This window comes from Uloborus diversus, chromosome 9, assembly GCF_026930045.1.
Source record: "Uloborus diversus isolate 005 chromosome 9, Udiv.v.3.1, whole genome shotgun sequence".
Taxonomy (NCBI): Eukaryota; Metazoa; Arthropoda; class Arachnida; order Araneae; family Uloboridae; genus Uloborus; species Uloborus diversus.
This window is the reverse complement of record NC_072739.1, coordinates 113334996-113357645: the sequence shown is the minus strand read 5'-3', so window position 1 is coordinate 113357645 and position 22650 is coordinate 113334996. Positions and strand designations below refer to the sequence as shown.

Below are 22650 nucleotides of genomic sequence, written 5' to 3'. Positions count from 1 at the left end.
AAATTAACATAGTTAAGCTCATAGCTCGCTACTCAAGCACTAAAGGGCAAAATTCACGGTCGCCACTCGCCACGACCGTGAATCTTGCTCTTTAGTGCGACCTAGTTTGAAAAAGTGGCGATCTAAAAAAAAACGTCCTCAGTCGCCATTTTCCCCCCTGTTGTTATTCCTATCAAAAAAAAAAAAAAAATCTTGGGATGAGCAGGAATTATGCAAGAGAAATTCAAAAATCTATTATCTTAAACTTTTCGCGTAGTCGCTATGTTTGGTCATTCGCAAGATGGAAGTAGACAAGAATATTAGTTGCCTAAGTTTCCGAAAACAGAATTAGATGCTTATCTCAATGCAAACTACTAAAAAGTACATAAAAAGTTCCTGAAATAATGTTTTTTTTTAATTAGTTATTTCCTGGAAAAGTGAAATTTTATTAACAAAATTCTATTTGATCATCACTGCTTCAGTGACTTTGCAATAAACTAAAACTATTTCATCTAAAATGCAGTTCTTGTCATGGATTTGTTTATCTATTGATTTTGAAAAAAAAGAAAAATAAATAAAATAAAACCTTTCTTAACTTAAATTTTCCAAAATGCATGTTGATAGCTTTTAAAATGCACTCTGTAAGGTTCTATATATTTGTCTTATTTTTTATAACAGTAGCAAAAATCCCTCCCCCACCCCATTTTATACTTCAGTGGTGGCCACTAAGTTTTTTGGGTCTAGTGACCATTGGCCTCTTAGAAATTTTCTGAATCTTGACCTTTATGCACAGCCAGTAAATTCCATGAAAAAATTTGTTATTATATACGTTGTCACAGCACATTCATTTAACCAACGATTTCGTCGTTAAAATGTTCTTAGTCGTTTTCTTTTCCTTCAGTTTCATAACGGAGAGTATCCATTATTCCAACCAGATCCCAATCTTGCTTACATTAGTAACGTCATAAAAAATAAAAAAAATTCAAAACAAATTCGGAAAACGGATATACTTTGACTATTTTATATGATACTAAAATAGTGTGGCATTACAGCCTACTTTTATAATTAAATGTCTTAATTTTTATGTGAAAGCTTTTAATGCTGAAAGACGGTCAAAAAGATTCGATTCTACTAGCTCTAGCCAAACTGTCGTCGACGTCTAAATTTGATGGCCGCAGAGGTCGGCAAAAGTTTAGGTTTCTCAAAGACTATTTGATTGATTGCTTTTGCTTTGCATTTCGTTGCAATGCATCTTCGTCATCCGATTTTTTAGACTATTATTTGGGGGCGAAATTTGAAGGCAGGCAGTCATATTATATATATTTTTTGTGTTAGTGGGTGGATTTATGTTTGTGTATTTAGATTCAACTTCAACTTTAACTTTAATGTTTTTTAAACTTTTTTGAACGGAACGCGCAAATCTAATTTTATTAACAGATTCGAAAGTTACAAAGTGTTAAAGAGTGAAAATGAATTCTTGCTTTACATTTTATTATAATTTGGCTATGTTCTAACCTTCTTGTCAGTCTGAACCTCAAACGAGGTTTGTACTTCATGTAGCGATATTTTAAGTTTTAAATATCCGCGAAATTACTTATTATTTTACGTTGCGTCTCCATTTATTCGTATTAAACACAAATAAGGCCGTAAATTAGTACGAGAATAATCCTAAAATGACTCCACGGATGGCAAAATCTTATTGACGGTCAATTTGGGCAATTTATCTGAAAAGGAAAACTAACTCATTACTTAATTTTTTTTATTTATTTTTTTTTTTTTTGAGGCAAAATAATATTTCTATTATTTTATCTTCACATATTATATGCATTATGTTTAAATTAGATTCAAACGAAATCAATTTCCCAAAACACTTTTTAAATAATATATTTATGAGTCGTTAAAGTGTAGAAAATATAACTTTAAACAAAGTAAAATAATAATAATAATGATAAAATGCATATGACTAATTGCAGTATTTTACTTCCTTTAAATTAATAGGCTCAAAGATTTGTTTTTCTTATTTTTCCTAATTCAGTTGCGAAAGGGATTGAATGTTCAGAAAGTAAAACATTTTTTTGAAAGTAATTTTTTTTTCACAGCACTATTTTAAAATTTGTGACGCGTTTTTGATTAGATATATATTCTGAGTGAGTTGCATTTATTTCGTAGGTTGTAGTTGACTCACCATGGATTAAAGAAAAAAAGAAAAAAATAATAAAAAAAAAAGTAATTCGCAAGCAGAGGCGCCCCGAACTAAAATTTTTGTTAGGGCTAAAATTCTCAATTTGCAGATTGAAATTCCAATTTTGACGATAAATGAAAAACGTTATCATACACGCACACAATAAGGAGAGACATTAAGCATCATTAAAAACAATTTTTAAACTTATACAAAATAATAAAAAAAAAATGTATTGTCTCAAAATTTGCCGATTAGTCATCAAAATTTGCCGAATAAGGATTTTTGAAAAGTCACAGTAACCTCGCATTGGGGCACCCTTTTCCGAAAGTTTTAGTTTAAAAATATAATATTTAATACCATGAAGGAATATTTTTATATAGTAAAGAAAACCGAAATTTTCTGTCTCGGGTCTTTTTAAAGGCTTAAAAATGCTGCGAAATCCATTTGAAAATTACAGCAATTTCACTATTCTAGAAAACGAAATTTCTTTCCTTATCTTACTCACCCAATTGGAGTAATTAGTTCGTCTCAAAAGCGTCGTCGCCTAAGCGAAAAATTTTCACGCGGTAGAAGAAAAAAGAGGAAACGATTTCGAAAATGAAGAGAAAAAAAACCGAAGTTGATAGCCACCTGTAAGAAATAATTGCGCGTTTCTAAATCGTCGGGCGGTATATGGCAACCAATTAAAGGACGGATGAACTTGCCTATTAAACATAGGAGCTACTGATAAGGATTTCTCGCTTTGATAAATTATGCCACAGAGTATGTCAACATGGTATTCCATGTTTACAATCTGTCGTACGATAAAATGTCAACAAGTTTGGAAGATAAAAGCAAATACTTTGGAGAAATTTTAATTCTATATATTTATTATGCATGGGAACAAGGATAAACGAATAAAATATGCGTGAATCACATATTAATGTTATTATTCGTGAGTTAAAAGTTAAATAACAAAATAGTTAAAACTTTCTTTCTTATCGGAAGATTTTTTTAACTGAAAACTGTGGTGGTAAATATCATAAATTTTACTATGATATTAATAAAATTTTATTATTCTATACTAGTGGTACCCGCACGGCTTTGCTTTTAATAGAAAAATCAAAAGGTCTTTTGATTCGCCTATATATTTACAAATAATGTATGGTGAATTTTCTCGCCAATTGGCTTATACCCATGTTACGGTTCCACGTTATGATAATTTTGTATTTCGCCAATTGGCTTGTGTCCATGTTACGGTTCCATGTTATGATAATTTCGTAATTTATTCGTCCATCTTATGATATTTTTGTTCTTAAAATTGGAATAAAAAAAGAACCACATCGAATTTTCAGAAAATCGCTTTGAGGTGCCCACCCCCATGCTACAAACTAACTTTGTGCCAAATTTCATGAAAATCGGCCGAACGGTCTAGGCGCTATGCGCGTCACAGAGATCCAGACAGAGATACAGAGATCCTGACAGTCAGAGCATGGGCGCCCATATGCAAAGTTGCAAGGGGGGGGGGGGGCTCAAATATTTTCCCCGTGGAAACCGATTTCAGGACAGATTAGAGTCATTAAAATGTGACAGTTTTAATAATTTATTCATTTATGGTTGGAAAAGAAATGTTTTTACATTTTCCAAAGAGAAAAGTATTAAAAGCAAGGAAGTTCTAATTTCAAGGGGGGGGGGCTCTAGCCCGCCCCCCTTGCCCCATTATATGGGCGCCCTTGAGTCAGAGAGAATTTCAGCTTTATTATTAGTAAAGATAAAGAAGAAAACGCAAAATTGTGCTACATAAAATATACTTCATGTTTTTGACTTTTATGTATCAGATTAGTGATTGCAATACCGGTATACCGAATACCGGTATTTCGAGCTTTTTTGCAATTTCGTAATACCGGTATTTGCTGAGGTAAAATACCGGTATTTTCGGTATTAGCTGAAAATAATAAATATATACAGTTTCAATTAAAGAACTTTCAATTTATCTTATTAAATATCTACTTATAGTATTTTAAATGTACATTTTTTTTCCATGATACAGAACCGAAGTCAATCTATTGATGTAAAAATTTGGCTTCAAAAGAACGAACTAATAAAATATCATTAAACAAAAGTAGCGGAAAGATTTCAAAATGATGTTTTCATTATTAGATGGTGAGATGAATCGCATTTTCATGCGCTTTTGTGTACCACGTTTTTTATTTTCTTCATTTCCCTGATCACTCACTTTCCCGTTTGTGAAGTTAATTTCGAATGTAATTTTGAATGCATTTGTCCTATGAAAAATTTATTCCAACCATCAATTACAGTAATATTCAATGACTTCTTTTTTAATTATTTGTCTCAACTGTACTAAATTTTTACAAAAGATTTTTCTTGAGCATAAGAAATACCCACCACCAGTTGTCACCAGTATTGGTTTGTCATCCTGTCCCACTATTTGACTTTCTGCTTGGCAAGATAATATTTAGACATTATATTGTGCGTTGAAATTTTGCATAGAGGTAAAGATAATCAATTGAAACATTTTTAGATATTTACATAATTATAATTGTGAAGAATTTTGAAAAGAAAACGAAAACAAAGAAGAGAAACTAACAAGATCAAATTTAGTCAATTTTATCGTAAACTTAAACCAAAGGGCTAATAAAAAGCAAACATAAACCTCCCCTGCTTAAGAGAAAATGATGTTAATATTGGAAAAGTATCGTCTCTTGGAAAGAAATTACAACTAGCTATACATTTTTAGAAAATAATAAAAACAAAATGCACACAATACAAAAGAAACACACACAAAAGGATTTTTCCAAAAATCTACGCAAGAGACCGAATTATTTGAAGATGAAGAACTTCTAGACAGTTAGAGGAGTTGTATCGCGCATTTTTAACAGTACTACTGACTTGCATGAATTCAGAAAGAGTATTTTCAACTGTAGGAAAGTTGATCATTGAGTTCCAGGCTTAGAGACAATTCAATAGATGCATTATGTTTTTTACTAATGATTTTTTACCGTGACATTTGTTCCTTCATTTTATATTTGTTCACAATACATTTTCATGAATGATACAATTTTTGCACAGCATTATTAGATGTGGCAACGAAACAATATGTTTTGAAACATTTTTTTGAGAAATTTCAAATACCGGTGTTAATACCGGTATTCTGGTATCCCATTTAAAAAAATGCTTAATACTGGTATTGAATTTTTGGTCCGGTATTGCAATCCCTATATTAAGATGTTGTTATTTTTGATTGTAAATGTTGCTCAAAAGTTTAGTGTAAAGCAATGGTACATATTTTCAAAAAAAAAAAAAAAAAAAAAACAATAATAATAAAATAGCCATCTAGTTTAGAGCATAATTTCTATCATACATGAATGTATGTATAGTTATTATTGTTATTTATTATTTACATTTCGTGTCTCTTCTTTATAGGTTTCTTCAAATTACTTCCCTAGCGCACCTGTGTAGTATATTCTTCGAAATGGTAAGTTAGTTGCTCTTTGCTTTTCAAAAATGCATTTAGAAACAACTGTATGAAATCACCGAAAGTATTAGTTAAAATTTACAGTTAAAATATCTTTTACAGAGAGGGTATAGCCTTTTACGTCATTTAGAACTTACTACATTACCATACCAGATTAAATAATAATTATTTAATGTTTCATGTCGAAAACCATTCAAAGAAAAAAATAAATACATAATAACTTGTAGAAGAATAATGCAACACTGCGTAAGAGATAAACAGAATGAATAGAACAGTGACAAACACAAGATTAAAAAGAACCAATCTTTATTTTCAAGCACGGAAACTTAACTGATTTAGTGTTGGCGTTGCCAATCAAGAAGTTTAAACTAAACATCACAAATACTGAGACGATATAATATCGATATATTACAAAATAAAACCTAAGCCGTAAAATCATATGATGCATATGATGTTTTGTGCGAAATAAAGTTATGACTCGAGTCCTTTTCCGAAAGATTCGAGTTTTTTTTTTTTTTTTTTTTGAAGTTTTATTTTAGTTTCCTGTTGTGTTCTTCAATTATGAATTTAATTCATATTATTGAGTCACATTTTCCTTACTACATGTGTCCGTTTTACAAATCAAAGCAATCATTTTCAAATTCTGTTCTTTCAACAACGTAAAAATTTCCATCATCGTACTTATGTATTTAATATGATCATTGTATTTAAATCCAGATCTCTCTGGGGAAATCTATTATCTTTCAATCTAGTTAAGAGCAGGACTAGTATAACCACAAATCAGTATTCAAATTTGAGTTTGGTGGCTAACGAATTTTATACTACTATAGAAATCTTTTGAGGTCTATTACAAGGATTTGTGAAGCATATTATCCTGAAATGCAAGAATATTAAAATTTGCCATGTTAATTGCGAAAAATAAACTGCTCATCTGATGATGATCAACGCTTTTCATTAGTAGGACACATTCCTTAACTTTTAATTTTGATACTTATTTTTGTTTTATTAAAATTGTTATTTTAGAGAAAAAAATATCAAACGTTACAGCATTTGCACCTTACTCTGTAGAAATAACAAAGAGTTGATTTGAAATTTTTAAATAATGTCACATTTCAAACAATTAAAAGCGAGAAGTTAATAAAACATTATTCCACACAATTCGAACGCTTGCATTAAAAAGAGTAATTTATTCTATTTTATAGAACAGCTGTTTTTAGCTAGTTATTTTTTTTCTTTTCCATGTTTTGTTCCATTTTTCATATTCTATATTTTTATCCCATTAAGAAATTAATTCTATTATGAAATTTACCTATTCATCACTTCTTATTTTATGGCATAATCCATTTTGCACCTTATAAACAGATTTTTCATACTTTTTTAACTGCGTATTGACTTTCTGATGCTTTACTTTAAAATTATGTATTACTGTATATACATAATAAATATGGTCTCAGTTTTTTATTCTAAAAATATTAGGGAAAGCTAAACTGAATTAAAGGTAGTTAAGGTTATTATTATCGCCGTAGAGAAGACGACAAGGCATAAATTACCAGTTACTTCCTGTTATTGTTCGTGATTCTACGGTTGCCACTGAATTGAAATTCCAATTGAATTTTTTCGCTTCGCGCTCCAGACCACGCTGCGCTTACTCGCAGCTTTAACCAAATGCCTTAATAGAAAATAATCTTCACAATGGCAAATAATTTACACCCTAACAAAAAAGAAACGTAACTGTCTATCTCACAGCAATAAAAACGTAATTGCAAGGACAATGAAAAAAAGTAAGTTTTTGTTTAATTTCATAAGCTAGCTTTCGACACACTTTTTAACGTTTACAAAGCAGATAAAAAAATGTCTCTTATCCCAAACGTAATTATTATAGGATTTGTTCATGGATGAATGAAAATCCCTACACTGGTAGTTATGTCTTTGAAAGTGTTATAGGAAGGCGGTTCTATGCCGAAAAAAATAATTAGTGAGTGACGCTGCTTTTAAAATTTTTAAATTGCTTTTGTTAAGAAGTGCCGCCTATGTTTTTGTTAGGTCAAAAATCGTTTTTGTTTTTTTCTCCAGAGGGTAGAAAAAAACGTAGTGTGATTATGTGTCGTAATGGCAAATTGTGTCCTTTTGTTAATGGATTAAATGCTGCGGCTAGTTAGGATAAATATGCTGCAAATCATTCTAACGTAGTTTCTAGCAAATGAAGGTTTTGTAAAAACGTCTGAAAAGAATCGGAACTGCGTAGTTTTTAACTTCAAGAGCAGAGTTTGTATTTTAAGATAGTTACTTTTTTTATGAATCAGTTTTTATGAGAATACTTGTAACTTGTTTTAGAGCAACTTTAAATAACTTACATACACCACTGTCATGTCCAGGGGCGCCGCGAACAAAAAAAATTTAGGAGGGTAGAAATTCTCAATTTGCCAAATTTTTCCAAATTTTTCCGAATGATGATAATTTTGCCGAATGGAACACCCAAGTTTCGCCGAAATCGATTACCAGAAATCTTTATGGAAGTACGGTTTCCTAAATATTTTCTAGTAGTACTGTAGTTTTTTTTTTTTTCCAGTGTAAGAAACAACGCACTGAAATATTTTCAGAGAATATTTGATTGGATATTGTAAATATTATATTGCTTCGCATCTACATTCCCTCACATAAATAGTGATATTTTGGGAGTTTTTTTTTTTTAATTATTATTATTATTATTATGAATTTTGCTGCTCAAGCGTTATTGCTACACTGAAACATGAACTGCAGCTCTACTAGAAAACATCTAGGAAAAAATAATTCTAAAAATTTCTCTTGTAACAGTACAACTTCATCTTCAATGAAATTGGCAGCGTTACTTAAGTAACTGTATCGGTACCCGAAACTTTTATAGAAATACTTTCCATGACATTTTCTAGCAGTGCTGCAGAACAGTGAAGAGACGGCAAATTTTGTGATGAATACTTTTCCTTAAACAACTTAATTACTAATAATCTGATCCATAGCAAGTAATGTAGCAATAATTTAGAAAGATAATTTAAAATTCCCGTGCTAAAAACCAAGATTCAGAGCAGGGAGGGAAAGTAATTTTGATCAAATAAAGGTTGAAACTATTTCCCGAGATAAGTAAAAGCTTCAGATAATCGGGAGTAACAATTCTAAAATTCCTGAAATCGCAAGGAACGCAAAAACGTAAAAGCAAATAAGCGAACGTCCTTGGAATGACAGGCAGCCCGACTTCGAAGACGTTTTTTTTGAGTTTTTATCGGAAATTTTCCTCTACTTGCTCGTGACTGATATCTTTGTAGCTTTTGTTCCGTAGCTTCTTTTTCCTTTTTTTAGCCTACTTTCCCAGTAAAAATCAGAGAAAGAAGAAAAAAGCATGAAAGAAGGCTTAATACATCTTAAAAATATCCCGAAAAACAAAAAAAAGTCAAAAATAAATAAAATAGTTAGATAAATATTGAAAAATTAAAAATTGGAAAGTAGGGTATTGAGATGGGGAAAAATGTCTGTCGGTCTGTCTGTCTGTCTGTCGGTCTGTCTGTCTGTCTGTCTGTCGGTCTGTCTGTCGGTCTGTCTGTCTGTCCCCCCCTAATAACTTTTGAATGAATAGTCCGATTCGAACAAATTTTTTTTTGTTAGAAAGATCTCGGCGAGGACATCTCATTCCCATAATTCATTTTTTGATTTGAACAATTTTTCGTTCAATTTTGAACAGTTCAAAAAAACTTAACATTAGCGCCTACGGGGAAATTCAAATCAAAAATAAATCTTGAACTTAGAAGCGAAGTGGCTTCAAACAAACTTTGTAGCTAAAAACTTTTGATAAAAAACATGTATCAAAAATATCTTTTTGAATTGAACAAGTTTTCGTTCAATTTTGAACAGTTCAAATCTCTTAACATTAGCGCCTAAGGGGAAACTGAAAGTCAATATAGATTCCGAACTTAAAGGCGGATTTACTTCAAACAAACTTTGTTGGAAATAGCTCTTGACGACTTACTCCCGACTCCGACTCCGAGAATTTAGGGGCACCTGACACCGATTCTGACTCCTGCTCCCGACAATTAATCGGACTCCGACTCCCCGACTTCGACTCTGGCTTCGTAGCTTTGGCAAACATTTATACACGGAGGACAAATGACTGATTCCGATTCTTGGATATTCGACTCCGACTCTTTTATCCCAAAATGAGATTGACTCCGACTCCGACTCCGCTGCTGTGGTTTTAACTGTGAAATAATTATTGTTGATGTGATTTGTTTTTATTTTCACGCTAAAGTTTTAATTTAGGTATTTAGTTTTCGGTGAATAAACTCGAAAAATATGCGCAGACGATTTTTTTTTTTTTTTTGACAATGAAAATTATTTCTTTAAGTTGACATTTTATTGTTTTTTTTTATTTTGGTAAGTGCATTAATTCGTTTAAAAAATTATTTTTGGCAACAGGGGAAAAAGAAACGATTTTTTTTTATGATGTATTTATTTTAATGAACTTATTATTATTATTTTTTCGTTTTGAAAGCTGTTAAAAAATTTTTTTAATGGAAAGAAGTGTATTAGCTGCTTTGTTTAAAAGATGCTGCTATTTTATTTGTTCGTTTTTTTGAAGAAAAGTAAGGAATATTTTATTCCTAGAAACCAGCTTAAAATATTTAAAAAAAATATATGTTTGAATAATTTGCGATTTAAGCTATTTTTGAGAATATTGATCAGGTACTAGAAAGCAGTATGGGTATACGGGAAAGTAGGCTCGTCTAGTTCTAGACGGAACTTCTTGTTAATAAATTATATATACATCCACTTCTATCTGTTATTTTTTTATTAACATAAAGAAGAAAAACTTTCGTTTGATACATAGTACTTGTGGATTTGTCTACTCACCGTGAAGGGTTCTTTATTATTGAAACAGAAATATTTAGGTTACTTTGTATTTGGTCTCTTCTTTGAATAGAACTTATTTTTGTCTTCGTTCTTTTCCATGACTAAAGGCTGTGGCGCTCCTAAAACGGGTGTCACCCGAGTGGTAATTTGTGTTCCCCCCTCCCCCCCAAAAAAAATATTTTTTGTAAACATTAAAGTTAAACAATTTTCAGAAATAATTTTTATTTATGTGGTAAAACGAAAGTTTACTTCAAAATACAAGCATTACGATCACATTTTATGTAAAACTGCCCTTGATGCATATGTAACCACCCCCTCCTTGCAATATTGTGCTTCATTTTCGATGAATTTGATAGCTTCAAATAGAACTTCAGATATATTATTCAGAAATTTTAAGACTTTCATTTTTTGAATATATTTTTAATGAACTTCCGGAATCCAGAAGCTTTCACTCGGGGCGGATCGTTCCCTCCGCCCCCCGATTGTGACGCTATTGCTAAAGCATATTATTATCAGTTAAAAATTAATACCTTGAGTCGACTATATTCTTGAACTGTTTATCTACTTTATTCCTGACTCAAAAATTTCCAAATTACTGATTTAATGAATTTGTTCAATTTTACTAAAACTTATTGCTGATTTTCAATTTTACCTTTTTTTTTTTTTTAATTCCCTTTTTGACCAAGAAACTCGTTGTAGTTGTTTTTATTTATCAGTTTTATCGTCTCTTCAGATGAAGTCTATTGATATAGTTTGATTTTTTAGTCGTTAACTTTGTCCTAGGTCTGTTCTTTGATTACAGCTTATTCTAATGTTTTGATTTTGAATTTCACTTTTTGTATATTGGAATGTTATATTGACGAACACTAACTATACTTTATCTCACGATAATAAAAATCCGTTACAAGAGTAGAAAGAGGGTGCTCACTCGCCGTGTTATAATATATCAATAGTTTGGGTAAATAAAATCAATCTCACCATGTTCCCATTCAACAGAAATGAGATAAGACATTTCAGAATTTTTGATGAAAATCATCTTCAGAAAAAAATTCCTTTCAATTCTCCTCATTTCCTTCTCGGTCTGCGTTTTGAAGGGAAACGTCCCTGGGGTACAACCAAAGATATTCTTTGGCACAACGTCTTCACTAACCATAGACTTTTCCCAAATCGTCAGTTGAATCGTTTCCATGACAACCGCCTAAACCATTCTGCTCTCGCGACAAGCAATTAATTTTGCCACAGTCACACAGATTTGCGTTCTTTTTCCACATCTTTCCAGGCGTTGACCTTCAAATAAAACGTGTTCTTTCTAATGGTGCTTTTGTTTTAATTATTTAAGGCTACCGAACGGAAATTCCCGTCTTCCAAGATTTCGTTTTTCTTGAAGCAAATATAAGAGATGAAATACCTGCAATTGTTATTCAGAACTTCAAGCGTAGCAGTATGTATTTTACACTCGTTGTATGAAAAATATTCTTATGCTTTCTTTTCATTTTTCTTCTATTATCAAAAACTTTGTATTGGAGAGTAAGATTTTAACTGCTTGTAGGACAAAAAGTTAAATCTCGTGGACGCAAGCATACCCAACTTTTCCTATCCGCGACTACCTTTGAAGAATTAAAAATTCCTCGCGGCACCCCAGTCTATCTCTATTATGTATAGGTACGTGATATATTTTAATACACTGGCCACTTCGCGGCACCCCTCGACTCTTCTTGCGGCACCCACTTTAGGAACCCCTGTCTAAGAATATTTTGTGTCATCTAACAAAAAAAGTACTCAAAAAGAGGAAGAAACTCTGCTGTTATAAAATCTTCGCACTAAATTCGTAAGCTTTGTTTTTGATTTCTTAATATTTCTACTTGTAAAGATAGAAATTTTCAGAAGATAGAAATTTTAAAAGTTAAAATTTCTTGAACGTAGAGTTTCTTGAAGGTTTAAATTCTTATAATTACATAACGAATCTGGGATGCAGAAGTTCTTGAAAGTAGAAATTCTTAATGACTAAATTAATTAGTGGTTTCGATCCACTCGTGTCCAACAAAAATATCACTAAAACCACAACTTCACTTTCTAGTGTATCTACATTTTTTTTTAAATACTTCAATGAATATTAAAATCTAAAATGATGTTTGGAAAATTATTGAAGTACAGTAGACGCCGGTTAATTGAATCAGTGGTTAATTGAATCAACTGCTTTAATGAATCAAATTGTCAAAAACGGAACAAAATTCAGCTTTATTGAAGAAGCCTCTTTATTGAATCAGCCGCTTTGTGGAATAAAAACTGTTTAGAACAAGCGTGATTCATATAAGCGGCGGCCACTGTAGCATCAAACGGTAAATGTACCCTATTTTATTCACTCTATTGTGAATTTCAATAGTTATTAACTAATTTTATTTATTTATCTCGAAATATTTTACGTAAGGAAAAGGGTTTTAAAAAGGCTGTCCTGGAAAAATCAAATTCTTAACATTGGTCTCTACCCTTTAAAAGGATTGAAAGCTGGTTTTAAAAAGTTCCTGACTCATTAATGAATAATTTCAAAGCATTTCAGTGATAAGATTACTTTACCTCACATTTTTCCACCCAAAGGTTGTTTCTCTTCCACTTTCTGACTGTGCACTTCTCAGAGATTTTTCAGTTAAGCAGCGGTGCACGTGAAATTTATGTCCATCCTCTACGAGATATTAACCAAGAACAAAGGAATGATAATGACGCCATTTCGTTCCCATTTTGTGAATTGTTGCTTTCTCAAAAATTCAGGCCCTTGGCACTCGTGCGTAGAAACTATTGATGGGTTGGCCCTAACTGAAATTAAAGAATTTTTTCGAAAAACAGAAACCGCCGAACTCTTCAAACCGTGACATCGTTATGTGACGTCTATCGATAATGAAATGTCATCGAAATAATTGATATTGCTGGAACGATAGTTTTATAAAGCACCAAATGCGTTTAAATTATTTTATGCTGTTCCGTGTAATGTTAAATATGAAATTGAGAGGATCCAACTTGTGAAAGTGATTTGTTACTAATTTTAAATGAAGGTCATTGGCTATATTAATTTTTCTGCGGTAGAGTCCCTATGTAGAAGCTCTGCAGAACTGTTTGTAAAAGGTGCTAGTCCATTTCAACTGACGCATCATTTATTGCAAAAACAAACTACAAACACTACAAGTAGTTCTATGCTCTGAGTAGGGTTTTTTTTAAATTAATTTATATATTTTTATTTATTTATTTAATGGAGCAAATCAGTTTTTAATGACACTTTAACAGTTCTATGAGAAAACAAATCTCGCAATGAAACTAATTTTATTGTATGATAACAAAATTTGATTGACATGAAAAATGCGTTTGAAAAACGGGAAAATTGTCAAACATGACATCTTAAAAATATTAAAACTCACAAAAATGAATTTGAAGCTAATTGCAAGAGGGAAAGGATAGAAGCTGAAACATGTCTTAAACAAGATAGATTCTTCAAAATGTATAATTTTAAACTTTAACACAACTTACAATCAGCTCTTAAGGGAAGGTTAATTTGCAGATGTGAGACAGCTCGCGTAGTTCTTCCAGAAGTAGTGTTTTCTCTTTAGGTCAAGAGCGAAGTCAAATTCAAACCCTGATTGCACCCGAATTCGAATATCTTTATCGATTAGACATGATTACAATTCGACCATAAATTACAACAACTATTTATTCAGTTAAAGGTGCCCGGGACACATTTTGAGAGAAATTTTATTAAACAGTTTAGAGTTTTGAAATTTTTCCCTCTGAGTCACCATCTATTAAATAAGCAAAATCACAACAAAGATTTTTTTATTTAAATTTAATCAAGTTAATTTTAAAAAATTGGGTCGTTTTAAATCACTAAAACTGAAAACGTTCTTGGTCAATTTTGAAAATTTTTCATAAATCTAAACACGAATACCTAAGCTTAATTTTTATTCGGCAATTAAAAAAATATTAATTCAATAAAAAATATTTGAATAAAAATTTTGAAAACTACCAAGATACGTTTTTTATATAAAAAAAATCACATCTTTTGAAGTAAAATTTTTTTTTTCAAATTTGTCGAATGAAAATTCAAGTAAAGTTGAATAACATTTGCTCTAAATTTCAATACTTTATCTTTATCAGTTCTTGCCTTATAAGAGTTTGTATTCAAAGAATCGGGAAAAATTACATCACGGAGAAAAGGCGTTTAAAGCTGTAAAGTTAAGAATAATATTAATTAAATGCAAGCAACAAAAATAATTATATCTTTGTGCTATTTAAGATATAAACAAGATTCAACCGGCATTTTAAGCAGAAAGAAACGGAAATTTATTTTTTAAATAATAAAAACAAATTGCATAATTTGATGATTTTTGTGTCCCAGACCCTTAATTTTTTTTTAAATCGATCACAAGAAAGAGCTTCGTCAGGGGCGTCCCGATGGGAGGTCATGGGTGTCACTGTGACCATCCAAACATTTCCTTAATCGGCACATTTTTGTCTGATGATTCGGCAAAAATTGAAGTACCATTCGGAAACTTTTATCACCATTCGGCGAAATTTGGAGTTAAATTCGTCAAAATTTGGAGGTCCATTCGGCAAAATTGTAATCATTCAGTGAAATTTGGAGTTCCATTCGACAAATTGAAATTAAGCATCCTCCCAAACATTTTAAGTACGTCCCTGCTCTTGGTGTCAGTTTAGTGAAAATTTATTTCTTCTTATTATGTGAGAACTAGTCGACCCGTGCGGAACTCCGCACTGTACTTCGAAAAGTTTCATAAGGCATTTCGTTCTTTAAAAATTTCAAAGAAAGAATATTATGAAGAAAAACCGAAAATAGTAAACGGAAAAAAGTAAGCGCACAAGAAAAGGCATGCAATTTGAAGACATCAATAACAAAACCTCGTTAAATACAACGTTGTGATAATTTGATCATCGCTCCCCTTTTGGTTGTACGTATTTTCAATGCAAATATAACTATCATTAAAAGTGTGGCTGAGTGACACATGAAAAATCAGTATTTTTTCATGTGAAAAAACAGGTTTTGGCAAATACAGTCCTGCCCATGTGAGCATCTGACAGAAAAAAAAGAAACATTAAAGAGATATTTAGTGGCACGGATTCGAACTGGCGCCATTCTGATTAACAGTACGACGCTCCAACAAACCTAGCAACTGTGCCTTCCTTTTCGAATGCTATTCATTGAAGGAAAGCGTAATAAAACACAGTAAAAAAGTTTTTCACCGAAAAAAATATAATAAGATCATGCGTCTATGTTTTGTCATTAGCCAGCACGATACGATTTAAAATTATTCGTAAAACATGCAATTCGATTAAAGAATGAGGAAGATCTCACGTAGCGATTGAAACAAACATTCTAGAGAAGTAATAAATTCGGTTGAAAAAATAAGTGTTTTTATTTTTGAATATTCAACAATTTCCCATAGCAGGCTTCTTTAACCTGTACGGCTTAAAAGCCTGCACTTGTTTTTCTTTTAATCGAACACTTAAAATTCAAAACCAAAACCTGTTGAACTGAGTCCGTTTTTTAAGTGTAATTTTTCGAACGTAGACAAAATGTTTTTTTTTTTTTTTTCCAGCCGAAAGCAGAGGAATAGAAAATGATTTCTTACTAATGAAGTTGATAATAATTTTAATGTTTTATATCGTATTCGAATAAATAATTAAAGACTTACTGGTTGAAATTCGTAGTTTTAATTTGGCTTAGTAGTTTTTCATTTGTACAAAAGTTCGAACACTGCTATTAGAAAAATCTACATTTCAGCATACAATGAAAATGTGTTTCTGCACAAAAAGGATTCCCTTGAATGTGATACGCTATTTGTTTTTTTGCAAAAAGAAGAAAAATATATATATTACCCTTTAAATTGAGGTAGTACTTTTTTTATTTGTACAAAGAGTCAAAAACTCATTAGAAGAGTCTATATTTCAATATACGATTTATTATATTTTACTGAACAAAAAACAATTCCAATGTAGTCTGAAATGTTAAACCTGATACTTATATTTTCGCTTACATTATGCTTTAATTTTCTTCCCGGAGCCAAAGCTTAAAAAAAAAAAAAAACACCTTACAATTGAGGATCAATTTAGCTCCGTGTTGCATCAAGTTTTCATAACAGCTAGGAGCGTTTCTACCTCATGTATTCCCTCATATGTGTTATTCATTGTTCAGGGAATGAGCGATATTTTTCTAATTTATGATGCAGATTGTCCGGACGTGGGCCCGAACACGCATTCTCCTGGTTACGAGGAGAACACTCTGCCGATCAAGCTACTCAGCTCTGTTGGTATCTGTGCAAGTTAAAGTTATAAATTTAACCGAAAACCTCATTCTGGTTCTTCAAAACAGGTTTTTTTTGCCCGAAAAAACAATTTTTAGACCGTGGGTCTATTTTTCGTCAGTAGCCTGCACGATAAGCGTTAAAATAAGGTGTAAATCAAAAAAAAATCGATCAAGAATTGAGGAAAATCTCGCGTAGAATCCAAAAACAGGCTACAGAAATAATATATAAGGATAAGTCTCTCTATAGCTAGAAATTTTCTTTTTATTATTTGTTTTACCAACAGTCACTATGCATTCAGCCAGAAAAATGTATTCTTTTGTTTGACAATTCTTCGAAGAAATGTAAATTTCAAATCACTAACTTATTATTTTCTCCACAGCATTTTTTACACGCATGATACCTATCATAAAACTCTTCATTAAATATTAATAAGTCTAAAAGCATTTCCTTTGACTTGGAGGAGGACAAAACCCTCAACTAATGCATAACACTTCTCTGTTTATTCACATCAAAATATAAACCAAAACATACATCAATCACTTAAATAAAAGATAAAAAAAATACATAATAAACTGCCTACATAAAAACTCGCGAACTTTGACCTTAATAACTGTCACCCTTTTATGTCTCAATGAACGCGGGCCGACTGCATTGTTATATAAATCTGTCTATCGAAAGACACATGAATTATTTTTCCTGTCGAATTGGCTGATGTCCAAAAAGGAGACGCCCACTAAGTGCGAATGCCAACTTCTCTTTTAAAATAAAAATACAAAAAAGTTGACGAACAAATGATGTTAAGATATTCTTTGACAGTCAGGCCGCATTCATCGAACTTCTGTTAATCAGAAATTTATATTTATTGAATTTTGAAAAATTCTCATTATTGTCAAGGTTTGCCCTTAATAAAAGTATGAAATTTTAATCTCTAAATCGGGCGAAAATATTTTATTTACTGTAAAAGCACTCATTTTCGCAAAGCTTTCATTTTCGCAAGCCCGTCGAAATCACGAAAATTTACGCCTATTGAAATATTTTTTTTTTTAAATCGAAAATTGCTTTGCTCATATAAAATTAGCGAAATTTTCAGCTCGCGAAATACCGATATCTTCCTTTTCACGAAAATTACGGCTGATGAAAATGTTTTTGCAGTATTACGGCATTCATTTTGATTAATTTCCTGGTATAATTGAACTGAGCATGTTGGAATTATTTTTGCATCAATCGACCCCACCGCTCCCCACCTAAATTTTGTGCGCAAATCTTTGCTCTTTAATCCAGAAGGTTTTTTTTTACTTAAGCGAAAATGTGTTTTTCAGTGTAAGTAATTATTATGTTTCATAATTGAAAAAAAAAGTATTAACTTTCTGAAAAAAAATCTTTGCATTTAAAAAATAACCTTTTGTATACGCGTTACTGGTATGACGTAGAAAGTCACACGTGCAACATCTACAAATTAGTAATTTTAAAAAAAAATGAAAATCTGATACTTCGTATTAAGGTACATAATAGCCACTTATACTCAAACATATAAAGATTAAGAGCCTAAGATTAAAACTCCTGAATTGAAGTGCAAATATGTTCAAAAACAAAATGACATACCCGTAACAACGAGTTGAGCAAACTACTAAATTTCCTAAAACATAGTTGCACCCCCCCCCCCCCCACACGCACACACACACATTTGCATTATTTTTAGTTTACTTTATTTATTTATTTATTTATTTTCAAACTATAGGAATTGTTTATTTTTTCAAATTTTTCTAGATCATCGGATTTCTCCCTTTTGTGATACATATAATTCATATTCCTGAAAACAAGAATGCTTTTTCACTTGGCGTAACCCTAATAAAGATCGTTAAGAGCTGTTAAACGACATAACTAGAATTTTAAAAAGGTTGTTAATGTAAAGAAGGAAATAGTCAAAGCAATTAATAAGTCGTTCTCTTATTCCCTCTGTAAAACAATGAAAATGCTCCTCCTCGGGCGTGTGCCCTGAGGAAAAGACTATTAGGAGTCATCCACAAAGGATGTCATGCTTTAAGGGAGTCTCACGAAAGGGTTCACGAAATTGTGACAAGGGTGGAGAAAGGGGTTAATAAGTAGTGCAACATTGCATATTTATTTACTATATGTTTATGAAAAAAAAGCGTTACACTACGTAATTACCATTACTTTCTCCTTCGCTTTACACAATAATTTACATTCATAAAGTATTTAAACTCAAGGTGTGGATGGATAATGTCGACAGTTTAGGGGAGGTGGTTATGACCCTCCCCTTGTGTACACATCTTGGTGCAAAAACACTGTGATTAAAAGAGAACTGGATCAAAACCTGTAGAAAGAAAAGTAACATCTTTTATGGACAGTCCTATATATTATTTTACAGATCCATGTATATAAGCACTTTTGGGTTTGTTTCAGGATCTAAGCACTATTGATTTTTAAAAAATCCTATTGTGAGGTTTACAATTATTCGAATTGGTTATTTTTCGTATTTATCCTTTTTTATTATTTCAACTTCTCCATGTTAGCCCAGATCTGGCGCGTATACGAAGGGAATCATGAATGACCCCTATTAAGAGACCAAATTTTGTGTAAAGCTGCATTTTGAGAAATTAATATTTCGCCCTAGACCCCTAAAGAGCGAAAATTGCATTTGTCCCCCCCCCCCGTCTCCCTCAATGACACCCCTTCAAAACCAGAGGCGCCCTTGCCTCAAGTACTAACATCGCTGTCAATCGATTTGTGAAAAAGTCCCTATGAATAAATAGCGTTGTTAAGAACTGCGTGGGAAGAGTTGACTGCCATGGAAATGAAGCGAGAGAAAAATTTTATGAATGAACATCATCTGTGCCCTTTTGTAACACGCCATTGGCGATGGAGGTTTCAGTATTTTCAGTTGGATGGAAAGTTTCCAGAAGTCGTTTTTCGAATGAAATTGCTTGACTGAAATTCAAGCAGTCTGAGAATCGTTCGAACATAAATGGCTCATTGTGGAATAGTAATTTAAAATGGTGTTTGCTAGTATTTTCCATTTGTAGTTCAGATATGCTTCCTCATTTTATTTGAAAATGTCACGATCAAAAAATTTAAATGCATATTATTGCACCAACCGGTTAGAGAATATCAGGATAATATCAACAATGACGTTTCAGCACCGTCACGTGACTGGAACCCATGTGACCTTCACGCAACTTTTTCATACAGTCTCAAGAAAGTCATTTCACTGCTATTAGAGTAAGCAAAAGTGGTGGTGTTATTCGAGCTCCCCGTTAATGATAGTTAACACTAGCAGGGCCGACTAGCAGCCATATCATCCTAGTCGGAAACTAGGGGCCCGTCTCTTGAGAGGGCCCGGCTCGGAATCGGAGTAGTATTAATTTTGCACGATTTAGGAGTAGAGAGGGGCCCGATGACCAAACTGACCAGGGGCCCGCCTTGGCTCTCTGCAGCCTCGAACATCAGGGTCAGCAACTTTTGGAAAGAGAGTGCCTGATCACATATCTCACATCAGCAAAAGTGATAGTGTTATTTGAGTTCCCGTTTTGACAGTTGACACCATGGTCAATAATTATTTGAACCGAAGAAAGGGCGCATATTCACGTCTCAGTAGCCAGTCCATTCCGGCAGAATCTGGGCATCAAGTGTCATTAGCTCACAAGGCTCAGTGAGCAAAAGTGATGACGTTATTCATGCTCCCGTTATGTCAGTCGACATCAGGGTCTACAACTATTCCGAGGAACGTATTCTGATCGCACTTCTCACTATCCAGTCCGTTTCGTCAGAATCGAGGCATCTCGTGTCCAAAACTTCATATAGCTTAGAAAGCAAAAGTGGTGGTGTTATTCGGGATCCTTAAATGACAGTTGACACCAGGATCAACAACTATTTGAACGGGAGAGAGAGAGTGCCTAATCACATGTCTCACTATCCAATCCGTTCCGTCAGAATCGGAGCATCTAGTGCCATTAGATCACGAAGCTCAGTGAGCAAAAGTGATGGTGTTATTCGGGCTCCCGTTAGGACAGTTGACACCGGGGTCAACAACTATTTGAAGGAGAGTGCCTGGCCAGTCCGTTCCGTTAGAATCGGGGCATCTAGTGTCGGTAGGCAAAGCAACCACACCACATCCCACACTCTCCTCCATCCGCGCGTATATCCATCATTCATTTTCGAGCTTATCATTCAACTCTGCATGCCGAAAGTGCGCGCACATATTCCCCTCATCATTCATCAAACCGCGTGAGCTGAATCCTCAACAAAGCAGCCCTCGCCCTGCCAATACCAACCATCGATGACAAGCGAAATAGATTTTTTTTCCTACTCTCCGTATCTTTGCTGTGGAAAAAAAACATTCTTTTTTTCTTCTTCTGGTAATTTAATGCCTTTCCGATGTGACAGTCGTCTGTGACATTGTTATTCACCGATGAACACGATGTTGTAACAAGAGGTAACTTTTTATTTATTTTGATCGGGCTATGGTTAAAAGAGGCGTAGGTTTCGATGTTGCGTCTGTCTTGACATTCCACATGCCGCAACCATTTGATTTGTACCTGCAGCGATTTGTGTTTGTGAATCTAAGCTTTGGTGTATTGGCGCCAGAATGACTGTTGCCGAATGCTTTTTGCGGTCTGCGAGTCTGAGGCAACATTAATTAAACAGTCAATTTAAAGTAGGATCGTGTTGCATAAACCATGCAGTTCACCTTCATCAGTGATTGGCGAAAGCACTTTCGAATCCTATCTCCTAGCAAAAAGCTATTTCCAATTGGAAATCCTCAGTTTTTCCGAATCTAGGTATTTAAATTGCTAAAGTGGAACTGTTCCCACATTTTTAATGTCGAATAATCTTTTAAATCAAAATTCTAACATTAAAATTTGCGAGAAATTAGCTTTTACTTTTCCGTTTTCAAGTGAAACTACTATTGATGATCGTATTTTCTTTTGATATCAAAAAAAAGGGGGGGGGGGTGAGGGAATAATGGTATAAAAAGAACGAGTAATAGAAAAAAATATGCCCAACTGTGTGAAAGTAACTACAGTGTGACCGACTGTAGAATTTGACTATATTGTTCTTTTGCACCTTTTTTATTCAACCTCTTTCATGGAAACATTTTTAATGCGCATAAAAAGAAGTAGTTTAGAAAATAAACTACTCATTCCAGTAACCCTTTCCGTCGAAAGTTGGAGGAACGTTTCTTAAATCATACTGCTCTAAGAGCGAAAACGGGGAGGGGAAGGAAGAGAAAGAGAAGCGTAATTGAAAAATTCAAAGTAAAACTATTGCACCAAATTGAAGGTTTTTTTTTTTTTTTTAATCAAAGACGATCAAGTGAGGATAAAGAGCAGTTTGTCATTGCTCAAAAAAAAAGGGGGGGGGGTTCCCCTTGCTCTTCAACGCAACATCTAATTATCACCTTCATTCCCGCCAGAATGATTTCCAAGTATCCACAGATTCTGCAGATTGGTGTTTAACCTTCAAACCGATGTTATGTGTTTGTTTTATGTGCCTTCGGCCTTTCTAATGTGCGATTCCCTGGCTCCTTTCCAAACAATAAATGTCAATATTGCACAACAGCTCTGTTTATCCAACCTCTGGTTTCTGTCCTCAGGTATCGTGTCACAGTCTGCCTATCGATTTGGAGAGGGATGGCCGGACGATACTAGAGGACTCGAAACACATTCGAAGGACCTATAAACTGTATAACCAATGCAGTGGTAACCACATACAGATCTTCGGCACCACGGTGGACGCCAAGGGTCATTCTAATAGTTCCAATGGTGAGTACTTTGTTTTGTTTCATAAGCAACATTTTTATTATTTTT

At 33.0% G+C, this 22650-nt stretch overlaps 1 long non-coding RNA gene across 1 annotated transcript in view; it reads left to right on the top strand.

The window, feature by feature from the left end:
* The window catches only part of LOC129230083 (uncharacterized), a 71668-nt gene extending 49105 nt beyond the window's left edge, over window positions 1-22563 (top strand). Inside the window, exons 2-3 of the long non-coding RNA XR_008581150.1 lie at window positions 5585-5636; window positions 22437-22563. This is a non-coding gene — a long non-coding RNA (uncharacterized LOC129230083). The remainder of the gene's footprint in view (window positions 1-5584; window positions 5637-22436) is intronic.
* Window positions 22564-22650: the final 87 nt, after the last annotated feature.